Genomic DNA, 27,760 nt, shown 5'->3' on the forward strand with positions numbered 1-27,760 from the left:
ATGGGTGAAATTCTGCTAGTGTTGAAATGAATGGCAAAACTCCCCTTGATTTCAGTGAACCAGGATTTCATTTGGCATGAGTAAGAGAGGCAGAATCTGCCTTTTAATCAACTAAAAAGCTTTTGAAATCTCTTGAATGCAATCAGCTATTTGTGCTTTTTTTAAAATCTCTTATGGGTAACTATTGAATTTAGATGTTGATTAATTTCATTGAGTGTAAAACCTGCCTCACTCACCAGTAGTAAGACTTAGGGATGGTGTGACAAAGTGCTATCAGCTGCATCCTGATCACTGACATTGCTGCAGCCTGGAGAATACTGCAGGCCCATCGGAGGGCAGTTACACACTTTCTGTTGGGGGAATTGTGAACACCTTGGTGACAATCACCAGGCTAACCAGGTAACTGGGGAGGAAACAGCCAGGGAAGGGCTGCTTAGGAGGAGCTTAGAAGGAAGCTGAGTGTGAACCTGGGGCTGGGGAGTGAGGGCAGCAGAGAAGCCTAGCTTTGCTGTAAGCCTGTGTTGCATGGTACACTTATATAAGAGGGGAATAAATACACACCTTGGTGAAAGGTAAACACTCCAGTGTGTTTGTGACTGTGAAATCATCTGAACTGGCTGGGCAGCGAGGTTCACTGTGTAGTGATGGATGTGTCCTGTGACAGATGGTAAGGGATATTAGCATTTCTATTCATTGAAAAAAATAGCTACAATCCAGTGACTGGATTATACTTGTCCATATGTTTTTATATCTGTGATTGGATTTAATATGGATAAATATTCATTTAAGTTTTATTAATGAGTTCACTGACATCATATAGTCAATCCAAAATTCTAAAAGCTTCTTTAAAATGAAGCTTTTGAAAGTATTTCATGTAGAAAATAAAATTTAAGCTGTGTAGTACAACAAAATTCTTAGTTTTTTAATTAATGGAAAAAGTGGAGGGATAGAGTTTTCAGTAGTTTTGGTTTCAAGTGGCTAAAGGTATGGGATGCCTGTCAATGATCTGAGAGATTAATTGAAGGTTATCAAGGGGATTGCACTGTCACTGTCTTGGTCTCATATCTGTTTCAACTGGAGATCTCTGCAAAGTATTTAAACCCTGGCCTTTTTGTAGTAATTAGTAGATTGGAGTGGAAAAAGATATTGAGCTAGATCTATCCTTCTTGATGAGCAGAGATATAATGTTTCTGAATCTAAACAGTAGCATTGTAGAATCAATTTTGCTACCATGAAATGGTTGTGTCAGAGTAAAGCACTTCTATATTGGCATGTAGTTTATTCCCCAAGGATCAGGGAGACAAGCTATCAGTTCATTCCTTAGATTTAAAATAAGAATCTTTTCTGTATATATTCAACACACCACATACTTTTATTTACCTGTGAAAAGAAGATAATTTAAGAAAATATTTATTTTAATATTATTTCCTTATACATCAGATTAAAAATATAATGGCTAAATCTTCACCTGGTGTAAATCAGTGTAATTCCAATGAAATCCATATATGTGCATCAGTTTACCCTACTGGGAATTTGGCCCTCTACCTCAGAAAACAGCTTTAGAAGTATATTTTTTCCTTTCGTCTATATACACCCATGATTTGTGCACATAATAAAGCACTTTTGAATAAATGGGAGGCCTACCTGCTAAATAAGGGGAAAGATGTACACACATTAAGGCGTGTATTTATTAACGACCATGGCAATAACATAAGCTTATAGACATTTCATTTTTGCCAGATGATTTAAGTTAAATGGTCTCCCCACTACACCTCTGTATAACTCCAGTAAATAGTAATGGAAATGCATTCATATTCACTAAGAAGAGGATAAACCCCTAAGTATTACGAGACAAATTCTTGTGAGAGTTGCATGCAAAGGGCAGAAAAGCAGTAGTGTGTGTGCAAAGTCAGAATATCCCAGAAACCGCACGTGTGGATTTCCAACCAAGTCCTGGCAACCCAGAAAACCAATTAGCCATGTCTGCCTTTTAGCATGCAGTCAAGTATGAAGATTGCAAAGCAGATGTAGCAATAGTAAAACTAGGTGTGTTACAGCATGTGTCAGATTCCTGGTATGGTGTCACCCCACACTCGCATAGAATTTACATGGATCACAGGAATTTGGCAGGTGTCGTACCCATGGAACGGCTTTTATCAAATGCAAAAGTACTTGCATTTTATCACTCATTTGGATGAAGCATCCCAACAGTTCATGCTACCCATATGATATCTAGGACAGTAGCAGCAATTACTAAATTCAAATGTCCTGCAAAAAATTGAGCCTTGCCCTAGTAACTTGAAGAAAGATGTGTACTTTAAGAGTGGAAAAGTGCAGAATTCACTAACTGCCACTGTTGTTTTTGTGGCAGATTCTGACTGAATTTCAGTGATATGTGCTTTGGAAGAGCTGAATTGAGTACAGTTTTTGGTATATCATATACTGTTTTGCAGTGTTGTATGTAGAATGCCTACATGATAAAATGTCGAGTCTTTACAAAGTCTCTATTTTTAATTTAGACATTCAAATTGGTTCTTTAAGTAGTATTTTGGTGAATGTTTAACTCTTAATGCAAGTATTTTTATATGTTTTGAATGTGGATTTCAGCATCCCAGTACAGACTATATTCCCATTTTCTACTTTTTTCCTTTGTTGGATCATAGTGGGTTAAAATGAATAATAGATATTGTTTATCTGAACTGCAAGAATCCTGTATGGAGTACTTTGAAAAAGCTGTATTACCCACAGGAATATGCAGTCATAAGCCACAGCAGTGTCTTCTATCAGAAAAGAAGAGTGTGCTATCAAGAAAAGAACAAACATAAAACAGGCTTGAATGAACCTTTGTACAAAGCGCTAAGCATGTGTTTCCCTGCAGAGGTAAATTTCATAGAAACAGAAGGGATAATGAGACTCCTGCTGGGCTATAGTAGACTGTAAAAAGTGGATTCAATTGGTCTGAGTCATTAATCTGCTCTATCATTAATCTGCGCTTCTGTGATATTTTACCTTATCTACTTATTCAACTGTGCATAAAATAGTTCTGAACTGTATCAGGTCCCTTTGAGAAAGCAGTTATACACGTTTTAAATCTATGCTTATGCAGGAGGTACTTGAGCATGTGCTTCAATCCCATTCATTCAATGAGACTTAAAAATGTGCTTAAAGGTATGCAGGGGTGTTTTCCTTAACTGTCACCTAGAGTTGCAAGTGTTAGTAATGTTTATCAAACTAGACCATGTTCCTTCTGATTAGGTTTTCATTTGATAAAATACAATTATCACCTAAAAATACTACAAGAAACAAATGATATGTGAAAACACACATGCACAAAATGAATGTTTGCCAACATTTTCAGAGAAAGGGGGCAATAAAGAGGAAGAATTAAAATGTTTTTAAAATGTAAATATTCATATTCAAATTAAGTGTTCTAGACACTTGCTTGTCATCTACTTTTGTATGGATATTTAGTCAGTTCTGAAGGTATGTAAAGCTCCTTTTTGTTTCCCCTGAAAAGCTGGATTATGCTTTACCTCTGAAAACCCAATTCTCATCTTAAACTGATTTATGCTCAGAAATCCAACTGTATTAAAGTAATATGCCAAAGTAAAGGGAAAGCGTTATTACCAGGTAAGAACTGTATTTCCTTTATTGCATTTACTTTTTTACATGATACAATACAATGTGCTGCCAATAAGTTTTCTTTAAAACCAGTTAGATCGAAGCAGGATCCAATGTTGGTTGAGGTTTGCAGATGAAGACCAGTGGGGGTGTTTCCTAGTATCAGTTAAATGTTGAAGTGACACACACTTTGTGCCGTCTAGCTCTAGGTACCTAAACCTAATGTGAAATGTGTGTATGTAAATGTGGACAAGTTACACAGAGCCCTGGTGAAAAATGTGGACAAGTTACACAGAGCCCTAGTTTCAGACTCCAGTGCTTTCTTCAGTGATATTTTATGGGACAGGTGATAATTAATAATTTGCAGATTTATTATGTCAATTAAAATTTTGTTTGCTTTGTCTCAGATGACTACATATTTAGCATTTTGCAATATTACAGAAATTGTTTTCTCTTACTTCCCCACAGTATATGCTCTGAGAAAGTAATACATTCCTCAGAATGCACAGAATTACATAAATATTCTTTCCATTGGGAATATTTATTGCAAATTCTGACGTAGTGTGGTAGCTTCTAATGTTGGAGGAAGTTCATTCAAATAAGAAAATGTCTTATTATGTACTCACCTACATAAATTTTATACCTGTGTAATTCAACTAACATCCATTTTCAGAGGAGTGAGTTTCAATATACACCAATGTATATTCCAGACCAGAATTGGGCCCAAGATTTTGTTTTCCTTCTTTGTTTTTTACACAATCCTTCAGAACTGGATCCACTGATCCATGTCTGGTGCCTATAAAAAGTGACATTAAGGGAGAAAAAACAGGATACTAATAATTTAAAAGTAAGAAAATGAACACTTAAGGGAAGATACTATTGGGAATTTTGTTATAGGGGTCATTTCTAAATGAATAAGTTTGCATGATACATGTACTGACTTGGCTGGCTTCAGCCTAATTTTGACATGATTGTTGCCTTAGTGCCCTTGTTATTAAGTAAACTTGCTTATCGCTGCTGTTCTATAGGATAAAGGTGATATTTTAACCACAGTATGTGTTTAAATTAGAGGACAATGGGTACACCAAATATGCTACCAAAAGCAAGGTAGAGAAAAAGGAGTCCCTAATTTTGGGTTAAAATGTCCTGGTCAAGCAAGCATCATTACTGTGTGATTAGTGGTAATAAATAAATTAAAGAAATAATGACATAAAAATAGCAAGTACAGCAGAAGTCATGCTAATTGACAATAATTGAAAGATAACTAATGAAAGAGTATAATATGTAGAAGATTGTAAGAGGTAGTTGGAGCTTCAAAGGACAAATCTAAGAGAAACCTGCCAATGCCACCGGAGAAGGTAACTAGCCATTGTCTTTTTTTTTTGTGTCATTTCTTGCTTTTCTATTACAATTACTGTTAAAGTATGCTTTGGCTCAAAAAAGGTTTAAATTAATAAACCTGAATGTCTCAAATCCAAGTGTGTGGCATTCTCACGCAACAATACTAAAAGTTCAAATACATTCACAGTTTCTATTATCTCTTAAGTAAATGTGTACATGTGAAAAATATGGTATCAGATATTCCAAAACCAAATCTGCTTTCATATTCCAGTTCACTCAGTTTAAATGTCATTCTTACAAGCTCTGACATATCATCACTGACAAACAGTCCATGCCCATAGTAACCAGAATCTAATATCTTTCCTCTCTGCCCTTCATATATGCTAGACTTGATCCTTATTAACTACAGTTAAGAAACTCCAATATCTTATTATCCATTTACTGTACTGTTCTAAATCACCACTCCCCTGACTCATGCCCCATCCACTATTTCAGTATGAGATTGAAAAGATAATTTAGTACCAACCGCCCAAGATGTGGATATTTCAAATCAAAGGACATTTTTTTTGATGATCTGTAACTCAGACTTGACCAGTTGTTTGGGTGCCTTACAGAAAATGGTTCCTTAACTTTTAACTTTCAAGAAAAAATTGGCATGCATCTTATCTTTTATTTTTGAATTGCTGAGCCTATAAATAAATCCATGATAGCCAACACAGTATTTCTAACCAGTGATAAGTTTAAAAAAAAACAACTTTGCTGTAGATGTAAATTCCTCATTGCATTTTGCTTCATCCACTGTTGATCAAAGACATTTGTCTTGTTAATTCTTATAATATAAACAAAACTGTATACACATGAACTAGCAGCCGTCCCTCAAACCGTCTATCTGTATATCATTCTAAAACCATCCTTTATTAAATTCTTCACTCTTTGAACTGTTCTGGAGTTTATGCTAAAGAAAATTAAATTTTCTATGGCTTAATTTTCGTGTTTTGTTTGCTATAATAAATCTCTAGAGCAGGGACTGCCTTTTTACAACATGTGGGTATACCACGTAGCACAATGAGTCACTCAGGCTTGTAGAGCCCCTAGATGCAACTCTAATAACAATAATATTCTCAAACAAAAGGGACACTGGGGAAAATTTGACACTAATATGAAATTATGAGGCAAAAGTGGCAGAGGGGTGTAAATTAAGATACTAAGGCATCCTGCAAAGGTGTAAATGGAATAAATGATCTTGGTTGGAGAGCAGCAATGTTAGTGTGGAACATAAGTCCAAGAAGATGCACGGCAGTGTCAAAAGAGAAGTGTGTCCAATGCAAAATTAACTTCCCTATTTCTAGCAGTAGTGTAATTTGGGGGTGGGGAGGAAGAGCACCTAAGGTCTTGTCTACTCAAATGCTTAATTTGCAGCTAGCTGGGGTGTGAATCTACCCTGCACTAGCCTGCCATGCTTGAAGTATCCACGTGGACCCTGCTGACTTGCCTTAACAGTTTTAGTACACTTTGATGTAGTCCAACAAACTATTAAGGCACGTCAGCAGGGTCCACATGGACACTTAGTGCATGGCAGGCTAGTGCAGGGTAGATTTGCATCCCAGCTTGCTGCAAACTAAGCATCTGAGTAGATACGCCCTAAATTGTTTGGTGTAAGTGAAAGCCGTGGGAGTAGGAAGGAGCTATTTTTAAAATACATCACAAAGGCCATTCACCATATCCACCAATCACAATAGAATTAAACCTCCGGAAAGCAGTGAGACGCCAGCACAGTACAAATGCTATCCCAATTACTGCATTGTCAACTATGACCACTGCTTAAGTTCATCATAAGAAAACATCCAAGTCCAATGATGATGGTACTACCTTTCATTTATGTACCAAAAGATCTCAACATGTATTACATGAATTGATTAAGTCTTGCTGAATTTCTGTGAAGTATTATCCCCATTTTACAGATGGAGGAACTGAGGCACAGAGATAGTAAGGGACTTTCTGTATCATTCAGGAATTCTGTAGCAGAAACAGAAGCTAGATTGCCTAGCTTCCAGGCCTGTCTGTTAACACATTGGTCTTCCTCAAATCGATTTGTCAACAGCAGACTCCAGGAGATAGTTATTCCCTTCAGACAAAAAGCCTAGGGCAGTGGCCAACCTGCAAATGCTAGTGTGGATCAGCCCAGCAGGTAATCGGGGAAGAGGGTAAACACAGAAGATGGGTGATATTAACAAAGTTTCAGAGATCAGTGGATCAGCTTCTGTACATGACACTGGGTATAAATGTTTGTTCAAGCCTCTTGGGACGTGAGGCGGAAGTAGTGGTTTTTTTTGTTTGTTTGTTTACTACTTTCTTCTTCCACAAAACAGGTCTTCAGCCTTTCCCTCACACCAGTCTTTCTCATCCCCATAACCTGATCTCTCTGTTCCCCACAGTACAATCAGGTCTCTGGTAGAACTTCCCATTCTAAACATTTTGAGTCTCCTCTAGTCATCTTTTCCTTCTTTTTTTTCCCTCTCCCTTCCTGCCTTTAACTGCTTCTCTCCCAAGAAGCTCATCTAATTTGGCTGAATCTCCACGTTTTGGCCATTTCTTCAAGACTTTGTCATCTTAGTTGATCAGAAGAGTTACTGCCATTTTGGAAATACAGTAACTGTTTCATGATTAAATGACTCCCAAATTGCAGAAGCTGTTCTTACCGGCCCAGATGTCAGCCACTGTTTAAAGTAATGACAAAGTACATCTGTGTATCTTGTTGTTGTGACTATTTATGTGCTTTTCTTATGTTGTCTGCACATCTCTCAATTTACTGACAAAAATAAAATTTTGCTGTTGTCAGTAGTATGGAGCCAATATTTTCTTCAGGTTAATGAATCATCAGCACCATTACCCCTTAAACTCTGATTCCAGAATTTTTCCTATGGTGATGGTGGTATAATGAAAAGAAGAGAAAATGCCGCAAATCTGATATGAAGTTCTTTCATGGAGAGTTAATATAGAATGCAAACTTTATAATTTACAGTTATTTCTGATTATCACACTTACAAATGTACTTTTAAGGGTGTACCCTAATTCTCTTCTGTAAGAGGGTGTAAAAGTATTGTGTAGGATTCTGTCTTGAAAATCAGCATACAACAAATGTCTAAGGGGACTGTAATCTAACTTCAAGACCTTATTACTATAACACAACTAGTAGGCTGACTTATTTGTTTCTCTATTTTGAAGCTTATGATTTATTTAGCTTTCAGGTTTGTAGAACAACAGAATATCTCACTTGTGCTGCTTGTGTATAAATCTTTAGTATACAAGCCAAGAGTAATATATTTTGATGAAGCTAGTGTTCTTGAGTCATATTGTTCTCTGCTAATAACAAGGCTATGTAAGATGACAAGTGCTAAAATAGCATAGAGGAGGGGATTAAGTGATTACTTGGCATTTGAAAATTGTACATGTATGGTTTAAGGGCTCACTAACATTTGGAGGAATGTGTTCTGACTGCAGAATAATTTGCTTTCTGCTCTTTTTCTGTTCAGTTTCCCATAAAATCCAAATACAGCAGTAATAAAACATGCCATAATAAAACAAGCAAATGCCATACTCTCTACTTACTACTCATGTCCATTATATGGTATTGTACAGACAATTGATTGGAATGAATAAAAACTGATCTGCAAAACCCAAACATTATAAATGGAGTACAGTTATTCACATGGTCTATTGGATGAAAATTTGATTTTAATAAATATTTACTAATATTCATTTGACTTCCTGATTAGCACACTTACAAATTTACTGTAATGAACATACAATTATTCCATTTTGCAGAGAATTTTTGGTTTTCATTGCAAATCAAAATGAAATTCAATTTTGAAATCTCAAAATCCTCTAAAAATGGAATTGCTGTTTTCTCCCCAGCTGTGAATAATCATTAATCAACCAGAGTTTCTAAGGAAAGATTAAAAATTGAAGTGTTGGGGTGTAGGAAGGGGGGAGGAGTGAACAACTTTGCTAGTTACAACTGAGTAGGGGAGGATGAATTTTAGACTGGGCAGAGTTTTTATAGGTTAACAACAAGAAGAGAAAGGAATTGTTTAGGTTGGAATAAGAGGTAGCATTTGGTGTTAATAGGGTAAAATTAGGAAAAGGAAAACTTAGGGTATTGAGAAAACACTTCCTAGTTGTGAGATCTCTTATAGTGTGTAAGTGATGGAAATTTGTCTGCTTCAGATATTTAAGATGAGGTTGAACGATATACTGTAGGAAACAGTCCTGCACTGGCAGAATGATGGAGGTGAAAAAATACTGTCTTCAGTTTCTGTAATCTGAAGGTGCTGCTCTGTTTGCCTATCTCCTGATTACTTTTGGAAGAATGGTATGGGTAGTCACTGAAGAATCCATTAGCTTCTATGCCTGCACAGTCCACAGAGAGGGCCTGATCCTGCAGTACATACTGAGTGAAAAATCTAACTGGCTCCACTGTGTAAATGAGAATTTTGCTTGGATGAGGACTATAGATGGGGCCAGTATCTTTGTCTCACAGCGTGAACTCTAACGTGGTAGATTTGTGTGTGCATATACTCCAAACACCAAATAAAGTGAATCACCATTACATTAATGTTTTGCACCCATATTATTTCAACATTAAAAGCATTGAAAAATAACAGGAAAAGTACTATAAAAAGACTTCCAAAGTACTGTCTTGAAATACAGTTTGGATTTGGATTTTTATGTGTATATGAAATTCATATAGACCATGAAAAAATCTGAATATCATGCACACACAAAAGGCAATTCTGGCATTTCTACTTGTTCTTATATCCTGTCAAGCTGACAGTCAATAAAATATATTTACTGGTTCTTGCTGTGTGTAGTGCTTGCTGAGCTTGGCTTTGGATCAGCAGTAGATTGTCTTATTTATACTAAGGAATTACAGGTTTCTGCAGAAATCTTTTTTTGCTTACTGCTTTCCCTCACCCCACATCTTTCTGGTATAGGAAATCAAATACCAAACTTCTTATACTATCACAACTTTAGATACAGATACAGTTTGCTGGATGAGTCTATGCTGTACATTATGTACAGTGGTTGCATTTATATTTCAAAACACAAGACACTTCTTGAATGAGACAGATTCCCTATATTTATACTTGAGAAGGCAGCTGGAACTTGTAATAGCTCCCAAAATGGAAAGACCTTTTAAAGTACACCCACTGTATGGTATCAAATTAGCATAGATATCTAATGCCGTTCAAAATTTCCTATATTTTATCTAAAAACGGTATTTTACAGAACTGGTATTTCTATATTGGAAGGAAGTGGGAGTGAGGGGGAAAAAACATTTCTATAGAAATTTTACAACAGAGATTTTCAGAGGGGTTCAATAAGTTAGGTTAATAGGAGTTGGGTACTTTAATTCATCAGTCTTTGTTGCAAAGCCCCGCCCCAAAACACTGTCTGAGTTCTCATCTCTCCTCTCAGAATGAAAGAGAGAGAGAGAGAGAGAGACAACAATATTCTGCTTTCCCTCTATTTCTCTGCTTTATATAGAAATGAAGTAGTAAGGTGTTATGTTTTAGATCTCTTACAAGAAGCAGTAATTCTTATGATTACTTACTTTTTGTGGTTGTGGCATTTAGCCCATAGGGTTAGTTTGCCTTTATATTCACTGCCTTGCCTTCATTACAGTCTGCCTGTATTATATTCAGCAGTAATACAAAGAACCTACATTCTGTATCCTGTAGGACATTGGCTCCAGCAGTTAGTGTAAAGCTTCAGGCCTATGAAATTGGGCACAGAGAAAGGACCTAACAGTTGCCTGTAAGTTTTGGTGACCTGGAAATAGAATGTAAGGGGAAATTTTGTCCATAATGACATCAGCTAACCACAGAAACATGAACTAACATCTGCAGATGTCTAACCACAAGAGTGCTATGGCAACTAAATGATAAGATGAGATCATTTAGTATACTGACCTAAAGGAGAATGACACCCCAACTTTAGTGGGATGAGGAAATACAAATAAGGAAGAGGGGACGAACCCCCACTGAACATGCATTAGACTTAGGGACAACAGCGTAACATATTATAAAAGCTGTATCGCAGCCTGTGAGAGAGAGGATAGAGATGAAGATCACTGGTGGTGGTGAGGAAGGTGATGGTGTTGAAGATTGTTCTGCAAGGGATGGCATAACTATATGAATGTTCAGATGTACATTCTGTATTATCTCGATCCGCCTTACGGGGTTACAGTGTTTGTGACTTTGCTAAACGCATTAATTATTGTAAATATAGGTTTCCTATAGTGTGAATGTTGTAATTGTGCAGATCGGGGTTCCCCACTATATAGTAATTTTAATATTACTGGGCCTGATCTTGGGATAAGAACCTATCAACCCTCAACATAACTGAGAATTTTTAATAAATCAGTGTAATTATTACATAATTATAGATCAGGCTACAGGTAGCAGCCATAATATTGCTACATACAGTCCAAATAACGTAGAAGTCACAGTACTTGGTCCCATAAGACTGAAAAGACGAAGATGTATGGGAGCTGAGGAAAGCTATTCAAAGCCAGGTGATATGGGTGATTAAAGTCATGTGTCTTAGTTACAGTTGGGACTTTCAAAGGAACCTTTAGGGACCCAATTTCCTTTGGAATTCTGATTTGGTGGTGGCTGCTGGATATTTTGGGTTTGGTTATTTGTTTGCTAGTCCTGTTCTTTTTCAGTTTCTATACGTTTTTAAATACGTTAAACTTTAGGGCTTGCTTTGATATTTGTGCTAGCTGTAGCTACTTTTGTGGCTGCTGTTTTGGTGCTGTGCAGAAATGATGATCAGCATTTGGATTATTCAGGTTTAAAATCCCCGACAATATAGCTCTTTCAAATCAATGCAAGTCTTGCCTGACTAATCAAAATGTTCATCACGATCATTATGCCTGTGAGCACTGCAAGGCACAGAGTAGATCTTGCTGCACCTGAAAGTGCTGCCTACAGTAGAAGCATTTTAGGGTGTGCAGGAGGGGGAGGGATGAGAGGTCATGGCCCTGCCTTTGCTGGAAACGTTCCCTTTGGAGTCAGGCAGTGCTTGCTAGCCTGCTTCCCAAGCATTCCTTAGGGACAGGAGATGGTGTACCCTTGCAATTCATGTAGGGGAACAAAGCATTCCAAGCAGCCTCTCCCTTCTATCAAGCACCCTCCTGGAGGGGGAGGCACCATTTCACTCTGTATGTGCAAACAGTCAGAAAGGAAATGGGGGTTACCGTGTGAACCTCAGCTTTGGGGTTTTTATCTCTGACTTACTGGTAGACTGCCCCAACACTTGTGCAGAAAGCAAAAGGAGCCTCCTGTTCCCACCACCCATGTGCCCCTCTCACCCCCCACAGGTGCTGGGACAATAAAGAGGCTCCCCCCCCCCCCCCCAAGCTGGTTGCACTTTCTGCTGCACATCAGGGAACTCAGATTTATTGCACCCCTCTGGAGAAACAGTCTTTCCAGGAGCTCCCACTGAAGCAATGCCCCCTTCTCAGGAATGTGGATATATACCATGAACTAGCCTGTAGCTTGTATTAAAATAGGGCTAAATCATGAAGCCCCTATTTTTTACATCAGGCAAAATTATCATTGATTTCATTGGAAATCCATGATGAAATTAATGTCGTCTCACCCCGCACCCAAGTCTATGTGGCTTAGCCTCATTGGAAATGTAACAGCAAACTATCTTTCATTACAGGATCACATAATGGCTGGGAATAGAACATATTTTGAGTGATAGACACTATTATGTAAAAAATGTGTTGTATACAAAAGGCAGTTTTTCCTAGTAAATATTTTGCATCTGATGTGATGAACTGGTAAAAGGTTGTGTTTTTATTTAATTATAAATTAAAATCAAATATGGGTGAATGGACCAGATTTCAGTCCTGAAAAAATTTTATCCTAAAGTTAAAACCAATCAGAAACAGAGGCTTCTGAGGGAAGATCATTTTGGCTTTAACTGCAGTGGTACTAGTGAATGACTATAATATAATCAGTCTTTGAGAGGTATATGGCTGGCCATTTTAGTTTACAAAGGCTTCAGTTATAAAGTTCTGATTCAGGTAAAGTTTCCATTACACTACAGTGGAAGCTTTTTGTCTGAGCTTTAGCATGGGGCCAGTACAGATGAAACTTGTCATACACATTCATACTCAGAGGCATTTTTTTTGTGTAGACACCTCTATTAATATCTAAATGGAGACATATTGGGTAGGAAGCATGTTAGAGGCACATCCATGTGATTTGATAAAATGTCTACAAGTACTTTAAAGCATCAGTATTAATGGGGAGAGGAATTATGGAAAGTGATTCAAGGAAGAACTAATAGTAACAGGATAAAGGTAAATGAAGTGTAACGGGCTCCTCCTTGTGGCAGCTAGTCACATCAGGAATGGAATGTGGCACTGGGGTTTTCAGCTAGGTGTTTAGGTGCCAGTTATTTCACTGCAGAAGTGAAAAGTTTGGCTTCTTTAAGCTGAATCCAAAGGGGAAAAGAAAAAGCCACAACATGAAGGTTTCTTTATAGTCCAGATCAGAGCTTCCTGTGCCTTAAAGTAAAAAAATTAGTGCTAGTTTTGGAGCACATCCATCCAGTCTCTTCTTCCTTCAGCCTGCAGGGGATGGTCACCATTCATGTTTTATAACTCTCACACTCTGGGGTCAGTTTACCTAATTAAGCCCATGCTCCTGCTGTCTGTGAGGTTGGATAAAACAGCCCAAGTTCTTAATGTATTAAACTCCAAAATGTTTAATTTTTTGACTAACAGGTGGTTTTCTAAAAAGGAGAAACAGAATTGCACTCAGCAGATTTGTAGACACTTTGGAGTTATCATCTAAGACGGGTAGTCACTTGTACAAGTTTCTTTATCTCCAATCATTAGGACTGAAGTAAAATTTCAGTACTGGTGGATGTTCTAAAAATCTTTAAATCACAGTAATTCTGCAACAAAAACAGTGAATAAGGATTTGAAACTACATTTAAGCTAATACAATTTACTGTATTCTGAGGTGATTTCTTACTAGGTATAAATGAAGTTACTTGTTTGACCTAGGTCTGGTAGGGAACTAAGTACTGAGGTCGAGAGCTGAATGTACATGGAAACTACAGGATTGTTTTTCTAGGCCTGGTTTGTGTCCACAATTCTGCCCCTGTAGACAGGCAATTCAGTGATGTGTGTAGAGGACGTTGTTTTCTGCCAAAATGAGAGTGTTATTAGGAATGAGATTTACCTGCCTGATATGAAAGTTTTGGATAGGAAGATATGATCCTATAGTGAAAATAGGATGAATTAGATGACTTAGGAAAAAGTGAAGGAACTGTGACTGGGGAAACAAAGCATAAAAGAATCTCCTGTAGTTCCTCAAGACAAAACAAGAGGCTAATGTACCTTGACTAGAAATTAAAGTAAATAAGATGTACTTCCTCTTTTAGTTTCTGTTATGTGATAGATGGCCACAAAATATTGGAAGGAAATATGATGTGATGGTTTCATAAAGGGATTAAGAATTGTGCTCAAGTTGCCTACATTATGCATTGCGCTGAGAATGAATGATGTGAATAAACTGCTGAAAGAGTTATTTGGGCATATGGTGTGACCAGTGGATATCCAACTGTCCACCATATGCTGTTAAACATCAGTTTATCACACATTTCTATATTACCATCTGTGACAGGGTCAGACTAGACAGCTACTGGAGAGTGCCAGAAGGCCAGTATATCAGCCCCATGCTCAGCAAGTCCCTTTTCCCCTGGTAGCTGAGCAGGGGTTACGCCAGGTTAATTAACACACCTGGAGCCAATCAAGGCCCCACCTAGGACTTGTTAAAAGCTTCCCCTCCAGAGAAAGGGTGTGGCTGGAATTGTGAGAGTGTGAGCAGGTGAGATGCTGTCAAGAGCAGGAGGGTTTAGGAGAAGGAGCAGAATGCTGGCAGAAGAGAACCCTGCAGGTACAAAGACTAGGGGAGGAAAAAACCCTGCCCGAAGAGGGCAAAGGACTTTTCCCAGGCCTGGGAAAGAGGCCTAAGGGAAGAGACCTGCCAGAAGGGAAAGATTGAACTGGACATTTGGTTGGGCACTACCCACACCCAGTGGGGCTGTCAGGGGTCAAGAGCCTCCCTTGGCAAGGAGTCCAGGAAGGGCCCCTGTCCAAGCAGGGTGTGGACATTAAGTCAAGGGGCACAGGGAAGTAACCTGGGGAAGCTAGCAGCTTTCCTGAAGCAACAGTGCAAGACTGCTAATTGTAGGGTCCCTAGGTTGGGGCCTGGAGTAAGGGGTGGGACCAAGCCCCACCCTACCCCCTACTGGCCATTCATTGGAGAGGCAAGGGCCCCAGTGAAGAGGCAAGGATCTTTGAGAACTGGAGACAGGACTGGGAGCCAGCAGGGAGTGGCCATCTTAGAGAAGCTGTATTACCCTACCACATCACTAAAGGGTGGAAGATCACTAAAGGGTGAAGCAGTTCCCTGACCTCCTGCTAGAAGGAAGCAGTGGACCCAGCAAGGTAGAAGAAGAGCTTTGTCACACATCAGACATCTAAGATCATGCTTTTTTTAAAAAGTACATCAAGTGCAAACTGAATATTCTGTCACTTATTAACTTAATCCTCACAGTAGAACTTTCCTTACATTTCTCAGTATCTCCGCTACATGTTCCAATCCATTATTTCTGATAATGCAGAACAGGGTGACATAGTGGTTAGTCCTCCATGGCTGAAACTTGGCCCCTTTGAAGTCAGTGGGAGTTTTGCCATTGACTTCAATGGGGTCAGGATTTTGGTCCATTTCTAAATGGTGGTGTAATTTAGGTACTTAGGCTTTTCTATTATGCTCATTTATAATTTGTAGTGACATATGGTACACAAGGGAGTTGAAAGGATTAAATCAACAACTTTCAACCTGCTTTCCCCAGCCCTTTTTCTCTCTTCAGACTCACATCCCCAGATGGCCAGGCAGGGTGTAAGCAGGATGTCCCCTGTTAATTAGCTCTTCCAGATTTGGTCAACAAATAACCAAAATGACTGTACTTGCAAGAAATCCCATGTAACATAGCTGCAGAGACTCCATAATCTGTCCACAAATCCAGCCTCTTACTCTGTTGTCGAGAAAATGAATTTGCAATCAGCAGCAGGTTCCTGTAAGATGTAAAGGCGGGCCTCTGTCTCAAAGTTAAGATCTGGATCCTAACCTCCACAAAGTTCTGTGGAGTTCAGATCTGGGATTTGGGTTTGCTTCATTAGGGAGAAAAAGCTCACCTGTGAAATTTGATTTTGGAACACAAGTTCCTCAAATTTCAGAGGTATTTTGGTTCAGGCCCTGCTCTAGTCAGAGCTCTAAAGATATGATAGTGTTAATTTTGAATTTTGCAGGCATCTCTTTTCAAATAGCTTTCTGCTTTGTCTTGCAATTTATACACCATAGGTAAAATGAAGGAATCACACCAGCACAGTGGGGTCCAAATAACTGTTTACACTAACTATATACAACATGCAAAGCTAGCCACATATATACACCGTTGCTCTGGCTGGGTTCTGAAACACAGAAGACAATGAGGGCCACTAGAGGGCTTGCAAACTATTTACTGGAATCTATCCAATTCCTATACACTTTGCTTTCTAGGCTACAGGTGCAGGCATTTAGAGAAAGGGAGAGAGAAAATGTAATTTTGGCTGGCTGTAAAGAAACAACATTCTGACAGTGAGCTGTGTGAGACTGCAGAATAGTCTTCTGGAGGAAATAGTAGGAAGTCCCATCACTTGAGACATTTAAAAATGCACTAGAAAATGTATTGTAGGAAAAAAATCCATTCTGGTATGGAGATGGACTAGATGAACTAATCGGTGTGTCCTTTTCCAAGTGCTGTGATAGCAGTTCTGTAACTCATCAAATTCAAGCTAATAACTTTACCACCTCTGTTAACTGTCTGAGTCTATTTATTTTCCCCCCCTACACATACTGCATGAATATATCAAAGTGGAAGGGGAGGAGAGGGGAAGCTGTCATGGCCACAGCTGCTACCTGACTACTCTGGCATTTGCCTTGGTTCTAACACAACCTCTAGGCTGTGAAACTGCATTATAGGTTTCTGAATAGGTAGGTAAATTTTTGCGATAGTGTCCCTAAAAGCTCCTCACTTTTATACTTTAAGTTGTAATCTTCGTGCAGTTATGACTGAAAGAGTTGCTCAATATATTATAAGTAAGGATATGATTTGGTCACAGAGGTTACAAATTCTATGACTTTCTGGGACCTCCGTGACTTCTGGGGCAGGGCTGGAGCAGCTATCAGCCCTGGGGCAACCACCAAATTGCTGATTGGGGCAGGTCCCAGGCACTGAGCAGCAGCCCAGGGCCACTGCGAACAACTGATGGGCCTGGCCGACCCCCTGGGGTAGGGGTTGGAGCAGCTTCAAGCCGGAGCAGCTCTGTCTCTCCCCTCCTCCCCCTGGGTATTTTTAGTAGAAGTCAGGGACAGGTCTGTGGCTTCCATAAATTTTTGTTTCTTACCCACAACCTGTCCCTGACGTTTACTAAACATACCAAGGACAGAATCTTAATCTTAATTATATGCTGTAGGCAAGAGAGGAACTGGCAGCTATGTACATGGCTGAATAATTCCCATGAAGTTGTACACAAATGTCCACTCTAATACTAGTGCTGCATTATGGTATAATTCCCATTTTTCAAAGACATGAAGGACATAAACATAGATGTATACAAAATACAGTAGGTAAGAGTTTACTTCTGCATGCAATATATCTGTTTCTGGCCTCTACATGTATAAAGACTCCAGCCAAAAGCTCTTGCTCAGTAGAAGATTCCCCCCAGCCCCGCATCAGATTGGCTGTAAGATTCCTATCCAAGCCCAAAATATTTATTATAAGGAAAAAAAGCTTTCAGGAGGCCTTAAATTGTATACCTGCAGTTTTAAGTTCTGCAAACAGTTTATTGGTATAGTGAACTGAAGGCTGAAATAGAAGAATTTAGATTTGCAAGTGCATGACCTACCCAAATGTTTTTCCTTTAAAAACCCAGGTATTAGATTTTAAGGGATTGATTCTTACTGTCTTGCACCTTGTGTAGTCATTCATACCTATGCAAAGTGGGGATAAAATGTAGCTTCATTGCAGTGACAGTGTGCTGCACTCCTTTTACCTAGATATCAGACTACACCTAATGAAAGGCAGTGAGAACCAGGATGCTAAATTCTAACAGTTGCTTGCAATTGATTGCACCTGCATGAGTGTGCCCTCAATTGACTGTAGACACCAAGGTGGTATGGGAAAGAGAATTAGAGGCAATTTTGAAAATTTGGCCTGTAATATTTACACAAACTTCTTTTGGATGCTAAATCAACTTTGAAAGACAGAAAAGTGGTTTCAGAATCTTTTACAGAGTCACAAGTGACACTATTCAATAAAATGAAAGCTGCAATTAATAAATAGACTTTGAAACATAAAATAACTTTTCTAAATGCATTTTAAAGTTTATAGTTGGTGAGTGGTGCTATTGACCATGTGAAATTTTAGAATACCGTGCTGAGAAATATTGGGATAGTTTACTTGCATGTCCATGTAGCTGCAGTGCTGTGAATATGATTTAAGCTTTGGTGACATTTATATCACTGGTTTATCATTCAGAATAATGTTCTTTGTTTTTTTGCTCATTTAAATAAAAAATAACTACTAACATGGCTAATATTGGCTAAAATTGACATCTCATGAATTTCAAAACAATTTTCCTGCATACATCATAATCCCATCCTGCACCCAGTGTTTATGGAAATTAATGATCTTTCCACTTTTCATAAAATCCTCGTTCAATTAATCAGTCTCGCACTTAGTAAATCCATCTTCTCCCTTAATTTCATGAAATGGATTAGGTCTTTTCCTGACCCTTGATGTTCCTATTATATGCTACATACTCTTTCTCTCTCCTAACTCTGAGCTCATCTGCTATTGAGTGAGTGCATGGACATACGTACACATAGCGTATGCACCACAATCAGGTGGAAAATTATCTTTGGTTTTATCCAAACTAAACGAAAACCTATTTCTGAAATAAGCTGGCTTCTTTCATGTACACTTTGATTTCTTTAATAATCATGCTTTTTATAGCATTAATTTTACAGTGAAACAATAAGCCATTTATATATGCATACTGATGATTGATCATGTGTTTAAAAATAATTGGAATGTACTGTAGAGAGAAATTGACATTATTCTTATTGTTCAAAGAATATTAAAACTCTGGGGTAGACCATCTATTTTGATAAGTCTACTTTGTGTTGCAGTAATTGCATAAAGTAGCCTTTAAGGGGATTTAAAGTGGCCAACATGAGATTCCCTTGTGGAGGGGAACACATAGGTGATATAAAACCCCACTCTACAGTCCATGACACAGGGTATAGGTATGACATCAGGGCCTCAGTAGCTAAATAAAGGAATGTCCCCAAATTTCAAGGGTAGTTGGATCCCGGGTATTGCTTAGGACCCATATCTAAAATAAAATCCCCTACTTTGTTTGTGAGGGTGAAGTGGTCAAAAATAAACTTTCCATCTGAATCCAATGGTATGTTACGTTGCTTCATATAATGCTTTATTTTTGTACATGCTTATATAGCAAAATTACACTGTTTTACAAATACAGACAGAGGATCTTCTGCATCTTGTAACTCATTGTCCAAGTTAGTCAAATGCAGAAATATTGGGCCAGATTCACTGGTATACTTCAGCTGATGCAAAATGCTTAACCAGATAGTTGAGTTGTATTGTGTTGCTAGAGTAATGCAAAGCCTGTGAATATGGCCCATCATTTTTAATTTCTGCAATTTATTATTTTGTAACAAAGTAGTAGGCAATAATCTCTGAAAATAACAGTTGCATCTCCCTGCCTCATGCATCATTTCCTTCTGCTAGGTCTTATAATACCTGTGTTTCATGAAGGGTGTTATTTTCCAAAGAGCGACGTATTGGCCTAACCTCCCATTGACTTCAGTGGGAACTGAGTTAGCTAACACTGACTGCTTTTTAATATCCCTCCAAAAAGGATTTTTTTAAAAATACTATGCAATATTTTAATTCTGCCCTGCGTTTTTGCTTTCTTTACCTTCTCGGGCACAGAATTGAATTTACTAATAGGAAGAAGCATTTTTGATTTATTAAGATGCCCGGGTATCTCACAACATTAACCTGTAATGCCTTTTATAGCATGTACAGTACATACTGTACCAGTGACATGTTAATGTCAAGGTTTTTTCTTAAATTTGTAATGGAAATTTAATCAGTTTTCAACATGATTTCAATTAATCCTTAAAATACTGACATTTTGTGGAATGCCAGCCAAATTAATACTTAGGAGGCTGGATACAATGTGTGAGCCAAACTTTCAAAAAGGACCCTTGCTTCCATTAGTGAAAATGCAGAGCACGTGCATGTGTACATTTTGAGCATTGACATCTTGTACCCATGGAGATGAAAGTCTGTCTGGAACTTTTTACTTCAAAGAATTAGTGTAATGTTTAATAAGCACTTTGGAAGCGGTTGATCAGGATAGAAGACACAGCATATTTCTTTGTAACTATATGAGGACTTACTTCAGGTTTCTGGGAATGTCTAATTCATACCAAGTGTGTTCTGAGTTTGAGCACGCACATTAATCCCTGCCACACTGCCAGTACAAAATCCCCTTTACATGATCAGTCCCATACTAGAAATTTGAGACATGACTGGTCAGTTAGGTCTGACCATACTGAACAGAGCAGTGACTCTGACTTCATATTTCATTACTAATTTATAATTCAATTCAGATTTGTCAAGTCCTGTTAAAGTTTGTGAATGCTGCAAATAAGCCACCACCCATTTTTGAGAAAATCTGTGCCAACTTGATTTTTTTCATCAAAACTACATAAATATCACAGGTATTTTTAATGAATCTGTATATGAATTTGAGCTAAACTCCTGGGTTTGAATTAGGTTTCACTTCAAAATGTTGGGTTCTTTGAAACCCCTGCTGAGTGAAACTGCTCCCTGTCAAAATGGAGCTGCCAAGTTTTGCACAGTTTTAAAATGTAACAGACAAGTCACACAATATTTTAATTCATTATTTGCTTGGTAGCTTCAAGGTTCTTACATCTTATATTCTAATCCCTGTGCACAAGCTGTTTCAATTCATGTAACCGAAGCAGTTTTACTAAGTTTTAGGACAAAATTGTGTGAAAATATTTTTATTATGATTATAAACACTGCATGCTTTTGAGTTACTGTTTTGAAATTGAAGGTGGATTAGCTGATTTTGTTTTCTCATATTAATTCTGGTTCCCTTTTTAAGGGAAACCACCCTCTGATGTCAGGAGGACTTGTAAAAGCCATCACGACTCCGTTCCTCATATGGGAATGGCTGTGTTTTATGCTCTTTCTGAGCTTAACTGGGGGAAAGGCACAAAACCCACTTTTGCAGAGGAAAGGCTAAAAATAACACGTAATATTAAAGTATGGTTCTTCCCTGAAAAGTGACTCTGTAAAAATTACATTGTTGAGGATGTACTGAATGAATAAGGAAAAATACAGTTAAGCGCACCCAATGTTCTCATTTTAAACATTTTGTGATCTATTAGAGTAGTCAGTGAACTGGGGAAATCCATTCCCTGCCTGAATTATATCAAGTGTTCTGTACTATTTTCATACTAGATACCCAGCTTCCTTTGGAAAGTTCTAATGGCTATGTTGCTACCAAAATAAATCAGCTTTCCATTCCATTTCTTGGATGTGCAATGCACTGAAACATGTCTTGAGTTTCTTAACATATTGAAGTTTTTCCCCTTTGTATAAATAAGTATTAATTGGAGCAGGGACTGGACCCTGGGTCTCCTACATCCCAGTGAGTGACTTAACCAGTGGACTTATAGAATCAGTGTCTCTCTTACTTGTTATCTGGCTCAATTAACTAATTATTTATACCAAGCAGAACAACTGGAAAGGGGAGTGAAGGGGAAGAGAGTGACACTCTAGCCTAGTGCTTGGGAAATTCATCTGGGATGTGGAAGACCCAAGTATAAGTCCTTACTCTGCCTGTTTATTCTGCGGTAGTTATTCTGGTCAGTTCTCTCTTCGAGAGTTGCTCATATGCATTCCATGTAGGTGAGTGCGTGCCCCGTGCACGAGCCTGCGGAAAACTTTTCTGCCCTAGCAACCCAGCGGTCGGTCTCGGCGCCCCCTGGAGTGGCGCGCGTATAGCGCGGTATATAGGGCCCCACCGACCGCGCGGGTCCCCAGTTCCTTCTTTCCGCCCGTGACGGTCAGTGGAACGTCTGCCCCTTGCCTCTTCAGCAAGTAGCAACCTACTTTAGTATTGTACATAAGTTCTTTATTGTTTTTATAGTATATAGTTAGTGTAGTATAAGATAGTGTATATAGTTAGCCCCTAAGGGGCTCCCTTAGGAGCCATGCCTGGCTCCACCGGGTTTAAACCTTGTGCGGCTTGCGGTAAGGTGTTCTCCGTCAGCGACCCCCATGACCGCTGCCTTCGGTGCCTCAGAGAACAACACCGCAAGGACAAATGCCGCATATGTAAGGCTTTCAAGCCGCGCACCCAAAAAGACAGAAACGCTCGCCTCTGGGCGATCTTGATGGAGACGGCACTTCGTCCCGACTCTGAGCCGTCCAGATCACCCACGGCACCGAGCGTCTCATCGATCCGGAGCGCACCACCGGTACCGACAGCAACACCATCGGTACCGTCTAAGCCAGCACCGAAGAAAAAGAAACGGCCAGCGGCCGCACCTATGGACTCCCCCCTGCGACCGGTACAGCAGGGGGTGATACAGGAGATGCCCCAGCCACGTGCCGTTGAAACTGTCCCGGCACCGGCATCTCCTCGTAGAGAGCCTCCCCCGACCCCGAGGGGTGGGGGAGCGCCTCTACAAGGGCCGTCGACGCCGGAGGCGTTCACAGCGGCACGAGCCCTCATGGCCCTGCCTACGCCTCCATCCCCCCCTCGGCCGAGGGCATCGGGGATAGCGTCTCGGGGTAAGCCCCGCTGGGCTACTCCGGTGGGAGGTCGAGACAGGACTCGGTGTCTCCCCCCAGACGGTCGGGGAGAGGGAGAGCAACATCCTCCCCCCCCAGCTCCGACCGCGAGTCGTCGAGCTCCTCCAAAGAACGGCACCGTAGCTGTTCCGGAGGTTCCCGGGAAAGCTCCGCATCCGATGTGAGACCTTCGGAGCCCCGGCGCCGCTCAGCAAGGCGGGGAAAGACCCGGACGTCGGAGCCACGGCACCGCTCCCGTTCGTCTTCGGGCTCTCGGCACCGCTCTCCACCGGCTCCGGTGCCGAGACACGCTACAGATCGTTCCCGATCATCGGAACGCAGTCCGGTGCGGATCCCGGCGCCCTCACCACGGCACCGGTCTCGATCCCCGGCATCACGTCCTGAGAGGCAACGGGACACTCCTCCACGCCGGGCTTGCTCACGCACCCGGACCCCGAGCCCATCCCACCATGACGCTCCTACTTCAAGGGCACCGAGGGCTCAAGAGCGGTACCAGTGCTCTGCCAGCCCGGTACACGCGAGGGCGTCAGGGCATACATCTCGCCCCCACCACACCTCTCGATCCCCGGTACCGAGAGATACCACACGGCACCGAACCAGATCGAGGTCACCAACTCCCTCTCCAGCGCGGCGTGCGGCACCGAGACAGGACGCGGAACATCAAAGGCGTTCGGGGAGCTCGGTACCGAGGGAAAGCCGGTACCATCAAGCTGCGCGGGCCCGCTCTCGCAGCCAGGCGTCGGACACCTCTACGGTACCACATCTGTCCACGGGGAAACGGCGCTCAAGAAGCCCTAGGGTTCACGCCACCAAGCGCCATCATAAGTCGCGGAGGTACTCCTCCTCGTCCAGCTCGTCTCCCCAACGCTCCAAGCGCCACCACCGCTCTCCTGCATCCCGCAGCCCTTCTCCGGTTAAAGGGCACCGCAGAGGAGTCGGAGATCTCCGAGCCCGGCTCATCCATTTGGGCCCGCCTACCCGGCACCAGGGCTGGTACCGGCGTGGGGGCAAGGCCCCTGGCAGTGGCCTTATTGGGGACCCTGGCCGCCTCAGACAATTCAGGGCACAGGGTCGCTCCCCTCCTCCTCCAAACCTCAACCACCCCCCCCATCACAGGGGGCACAGCAGGAGGAGCGCCCCCAAGAAGGGGATCATTTGTCGGACTACGAGTCTGATCCTCTGGAAGGGCCCTCTACAGGCCCATTGTTACAGTCTTCCTCCTCCTCTCCCCCTGATACAACATCTAGGGACCGGAGGACCCCTTTGCCTGATTTTAAGGCACATCAAGAGCTCCTTAAGCGACTGGCGGAGAACCTTAAGATAGACCTCAGGGAGCTCTCGGAGGAGGAGGACCCTATATTTGGTATCCCAGCCTCTGCGGGCCCCTCTAGGGTGGCACTCCCGGTACACGACCGGGTACTCAAACTGGTCAAGCCCATATGGGAGACCCCTGCTTCGGTAGCTCCAACCTCTAAGACCGCGGAGCGAAAATACTATGTACCGCAGCAGGAGTTCGAGTACCTATACAACCACCCAGCCCCGGGCACCTTAGTGGTGGACGCTGTTAATCAGAGGGAGCGCCAAGGTGCCCAGGCTAATACTCCCAAAAATAAAGACTATAAGAAATTAGACCTTTTTGGGAGGAAGGTGTACTCGACCGCGGCCCTTCAGCTCCGCATAGCGAACCACCAAGCACTCTTGGGGTGCTATAATTTGAATCTCTGGGCTTCACTCCAGAGATTTACGTCGGCCCTTCCTCCAGATCTAGCACAGGACTTCACCACTGTCCTCCAGGAAGGGTCAACGGTAGGGGGCGCTACAATCCAGTCTGCCAGTGACGTGACCGACGCGGCGGGTAGGGCCATGGCGTCCGGCATAGTTATGCGCCGGTCGTCCTGGCTACAGTCATCTGGCCTCTCCACTGAGGCGCAGCAGGCCATTCAAGATCTGCCCTTCGAGGGCACAGGCCTGTTCTCCGCCAAGACAGATGATAAACTGCACGCCCTAAAAGACTCTCGCGCCACTCTGCGATCCTTAGGGCTTTACGTGCCGCAGGCAACGAGGCGCCAGGGCAGACAGCAGCCCCAGAGGCAACAACAGCAACAGCCCGCTCCTAGGCTGCCCCCCCGCCAGACCCAACCTAGAAGAACCGGGGACCGTTTCCGGCAGAACAACCGCCGGAACCGCTCCGGGCCTGCCAAGGGCTCCCAATCCGGGCCGCGCAAGAATGGCAAGCGCCCTTTTTGATGGGACGCTCGGGAGCAGCACCTCTGCCATTCTAACGACCCCAGGGGTCGACCAGGATCTCACCCTACCCTTCAAAGACAGACTTCGCCCCTTCCTCCGAGAGTGGTGAGGCATAACCTCAGACCGCTGGGTGTTAAGTGTGGTGCGGAGGGGTTATGCCTTACAGCTCTCGGCCTTCCCACCGGACTCTCCCCCTACCCCGTCCCTCTTCAGGGACCCCTCTCACGAGCAACTCCTCCTTCAGGAGGTCCGCTCCCTGCTCCGCCTAGGGGCAGTAGAGGAAGTCCCACCTATGGAAAGGGGCAGGGGGTTTTATTCCCGGTATTTCCTTATTCCCAAGGCAAAGGGGGCCTCCGGCCCATTCTGGACCTCCGCCGCCTCAACAGGTTCATCAGGCGGCTCAAGTTCCACATGGTCTCCCTAGCCTCCATCATTCCCACATTGGATCCTGGAGATTGGTATGCCGCTCTCGACTTGAAAGACGCATATTTCCACGTGTCTATCCTCCCTGGCCACAGACGTTTCCTACGGTTCATGGTAGCTGGTGGCCACTACCAGTTTACAGCCCTCCCCTTTGGCCTTTCTTCAGTGCCCAGGGTCTTCACCAAGTGTATAGCGGTGGTGGCGGCCTACCTGAGGCGCAAAGGGGTCCAGATCTTCCCCTACCTGGACGATTGGTTACTTCGGGGAAGATCCAGACTCCATGTAACAAACAGTTTAGCCCTAACGTGCGCGACATGCAACAGACTGGGGCTGCTCATAAACGAGCAGAAATCCACACTGACCCCAGTACAGCGCATAGAATTTATTGGGGCCACTCTAGACGCAGTACAGGCCAGGGCCTTCCTTCCACTACCTCGTTTCCAAGCCATGACTGCCATCATACTCGAGCTACAGACATTTCCCACAACAACAGCCAGGCGCTGCCTGCAGCTGTTGGGGCACATGGCGGCATGCACATACGTGGTCAGGCTGGCTCGCCTCAGACTCAGGCCTCTGCAGGGCTGGTTAGCGTCAGTATATGCCCCAGCCAGACACTCTCTGGGCAGGGTAGTCACCGTCCCACCCCAGGTCCTAGCGTCACTGAACTGGTGGACAGACCAGAGACAAGTAATGGAAGGAGTCCCATTCGCAGACCTGGTCCCCTCTGTAACATTGATCACAGATGCCTCCGATATCGGGTGGGGGGCTCACATTACCCACAACCTGAGTACTCAAGGTCAGTGGTCAATGCAAGACAGACTGCTCCATATAAACATTCGGGAACTCCGAGCAGTCCTTCTCGCTTGCAAGGTTTTTCTCCGCTTTCTCAGGGGGCGGGTGATACAAGTCCTTACGGACAACACCGCCACGATGTTTTACATCAACAGACAAGGCGGGGCGCGCTCCTCGACCCTGTGTCGCGAGGCGCTACAACTATGGGACCTTGCGGTGAGAAACGACTTCCACTTGGTGGCATCTCACCTCCCAGGGGTGAGGAACGACGAGGCAGACCGCCTCAGCAGGTCGTTCTTTCCCCGCCACGAATGGTCACTTCATGGGGAGATTACAGCGTTTCTCTTCCGCAAGTGGGGAGTTCCCCATCTGGACCTCTTTGCCACGCTACAGAACACGAAATGCCCACTATTCTGCTCCCTGCGCGGGCAAGAACAGAACTCCATTTCGGACGCGTTCCTGATAGACTGGTCGGGGCCACTTCTCTATGCGTTTCCACCGACCCCACTGCTCCCCAAGGTGCTCTTGAAAGTCAAGAGGGACAGAGCGGACATCATCCTGATCGCACCGGCATGGCCGAGACAGCACTGGTACAGTATGCTGCTCGACCTCTCCATCGCCACACCGATCCCGCTCCCGAGACGATACGATCTCCTCTCCCAGGAACAGGGTCGCCTGCTCCACCCAGACTTGGACTCCCTCCACCTGACGGCATGGAGGCTCCATGGTTGACAGAAGGAGAGAGGGCTTGTTCCGCACAAGTCCAAAGCGTCCTGCTGGGGAGCAGGAAACCTTCCACCCAGGTGGTTTACCGGGCAAAGTGGAAACGCTTCACTTATTGGGCACAGTCACGTGGCATCTTGCCCCTGGACTCAACTATCCAGGCCATATTAGACTACCTCCTACATCTAAAGATGCAGGGCCTTGCCCTGGCCTCCCTAAGGGTGCATCTGGCGGCCATCTCGGCCTTCCATTGCCCAGTGGAGGGGAGGTCTATATTCTCCCACCCGATGTCCATCAGGTTTCTCAAGGGAATAGAGAGGCTGTTCCCACAAGTTCGTGAACCCTTGCCTCTCTGGGACTTAAATCTAGTTCTCACTATCCTCACAGGTCCCCCCTTTGAGCCTATGGCTACATGCCCTCTTCTGGTCCTATCATGGAAGGTAGCCTTCCTCGTAGCCATTACATCGGCTAGGAGGGTCTCCGAGCTAAGAGCCCTAACCTCAGACCCTCCTTACACGGTATTTTTCAAAGA

The 27,760-nt window shown here is 42.5% G+C and overlaps 1 long non-coding RNA gene across 1 annotated transcript in view; it reads left to right on the plus strand.

Moving 5' to 3' along the window:
• Positions 1-453: 453 nt before the first annotated feature.
• Positions 454-27,760, plus strand: part of LOC137156046 (uncharacterized) — a 56,839-nt gene continuing 29,532 nt past the window's right edge. Inside the window, exon 1 of the long non-coding RNA XR_010920657.1 lies at positions 454-667. This is a non-coding gene — a long non-coding RNA (uncharacterized lncRNA). The remainder of the gene's footprint in view (positions 668-27,760) is intronic.

The sequence above is a fragment of the Emydura macquarii genome, unplaced genomic scaffold (genome assembly GCF_026122565.2).
Source record: "Emydura macquarii macquarii isolate MOO-44397 ecotype Brisbane River unplaced genomic scaffold, CSIRO-AGI_Emac_v2 contig_1390, whole genome shotgun sequence".
Taxonomy (NCBI): Eukaryota; Metazoa; Chordata; order Testudines; family Chelidae; genus Emydura; species Emydura macquarii.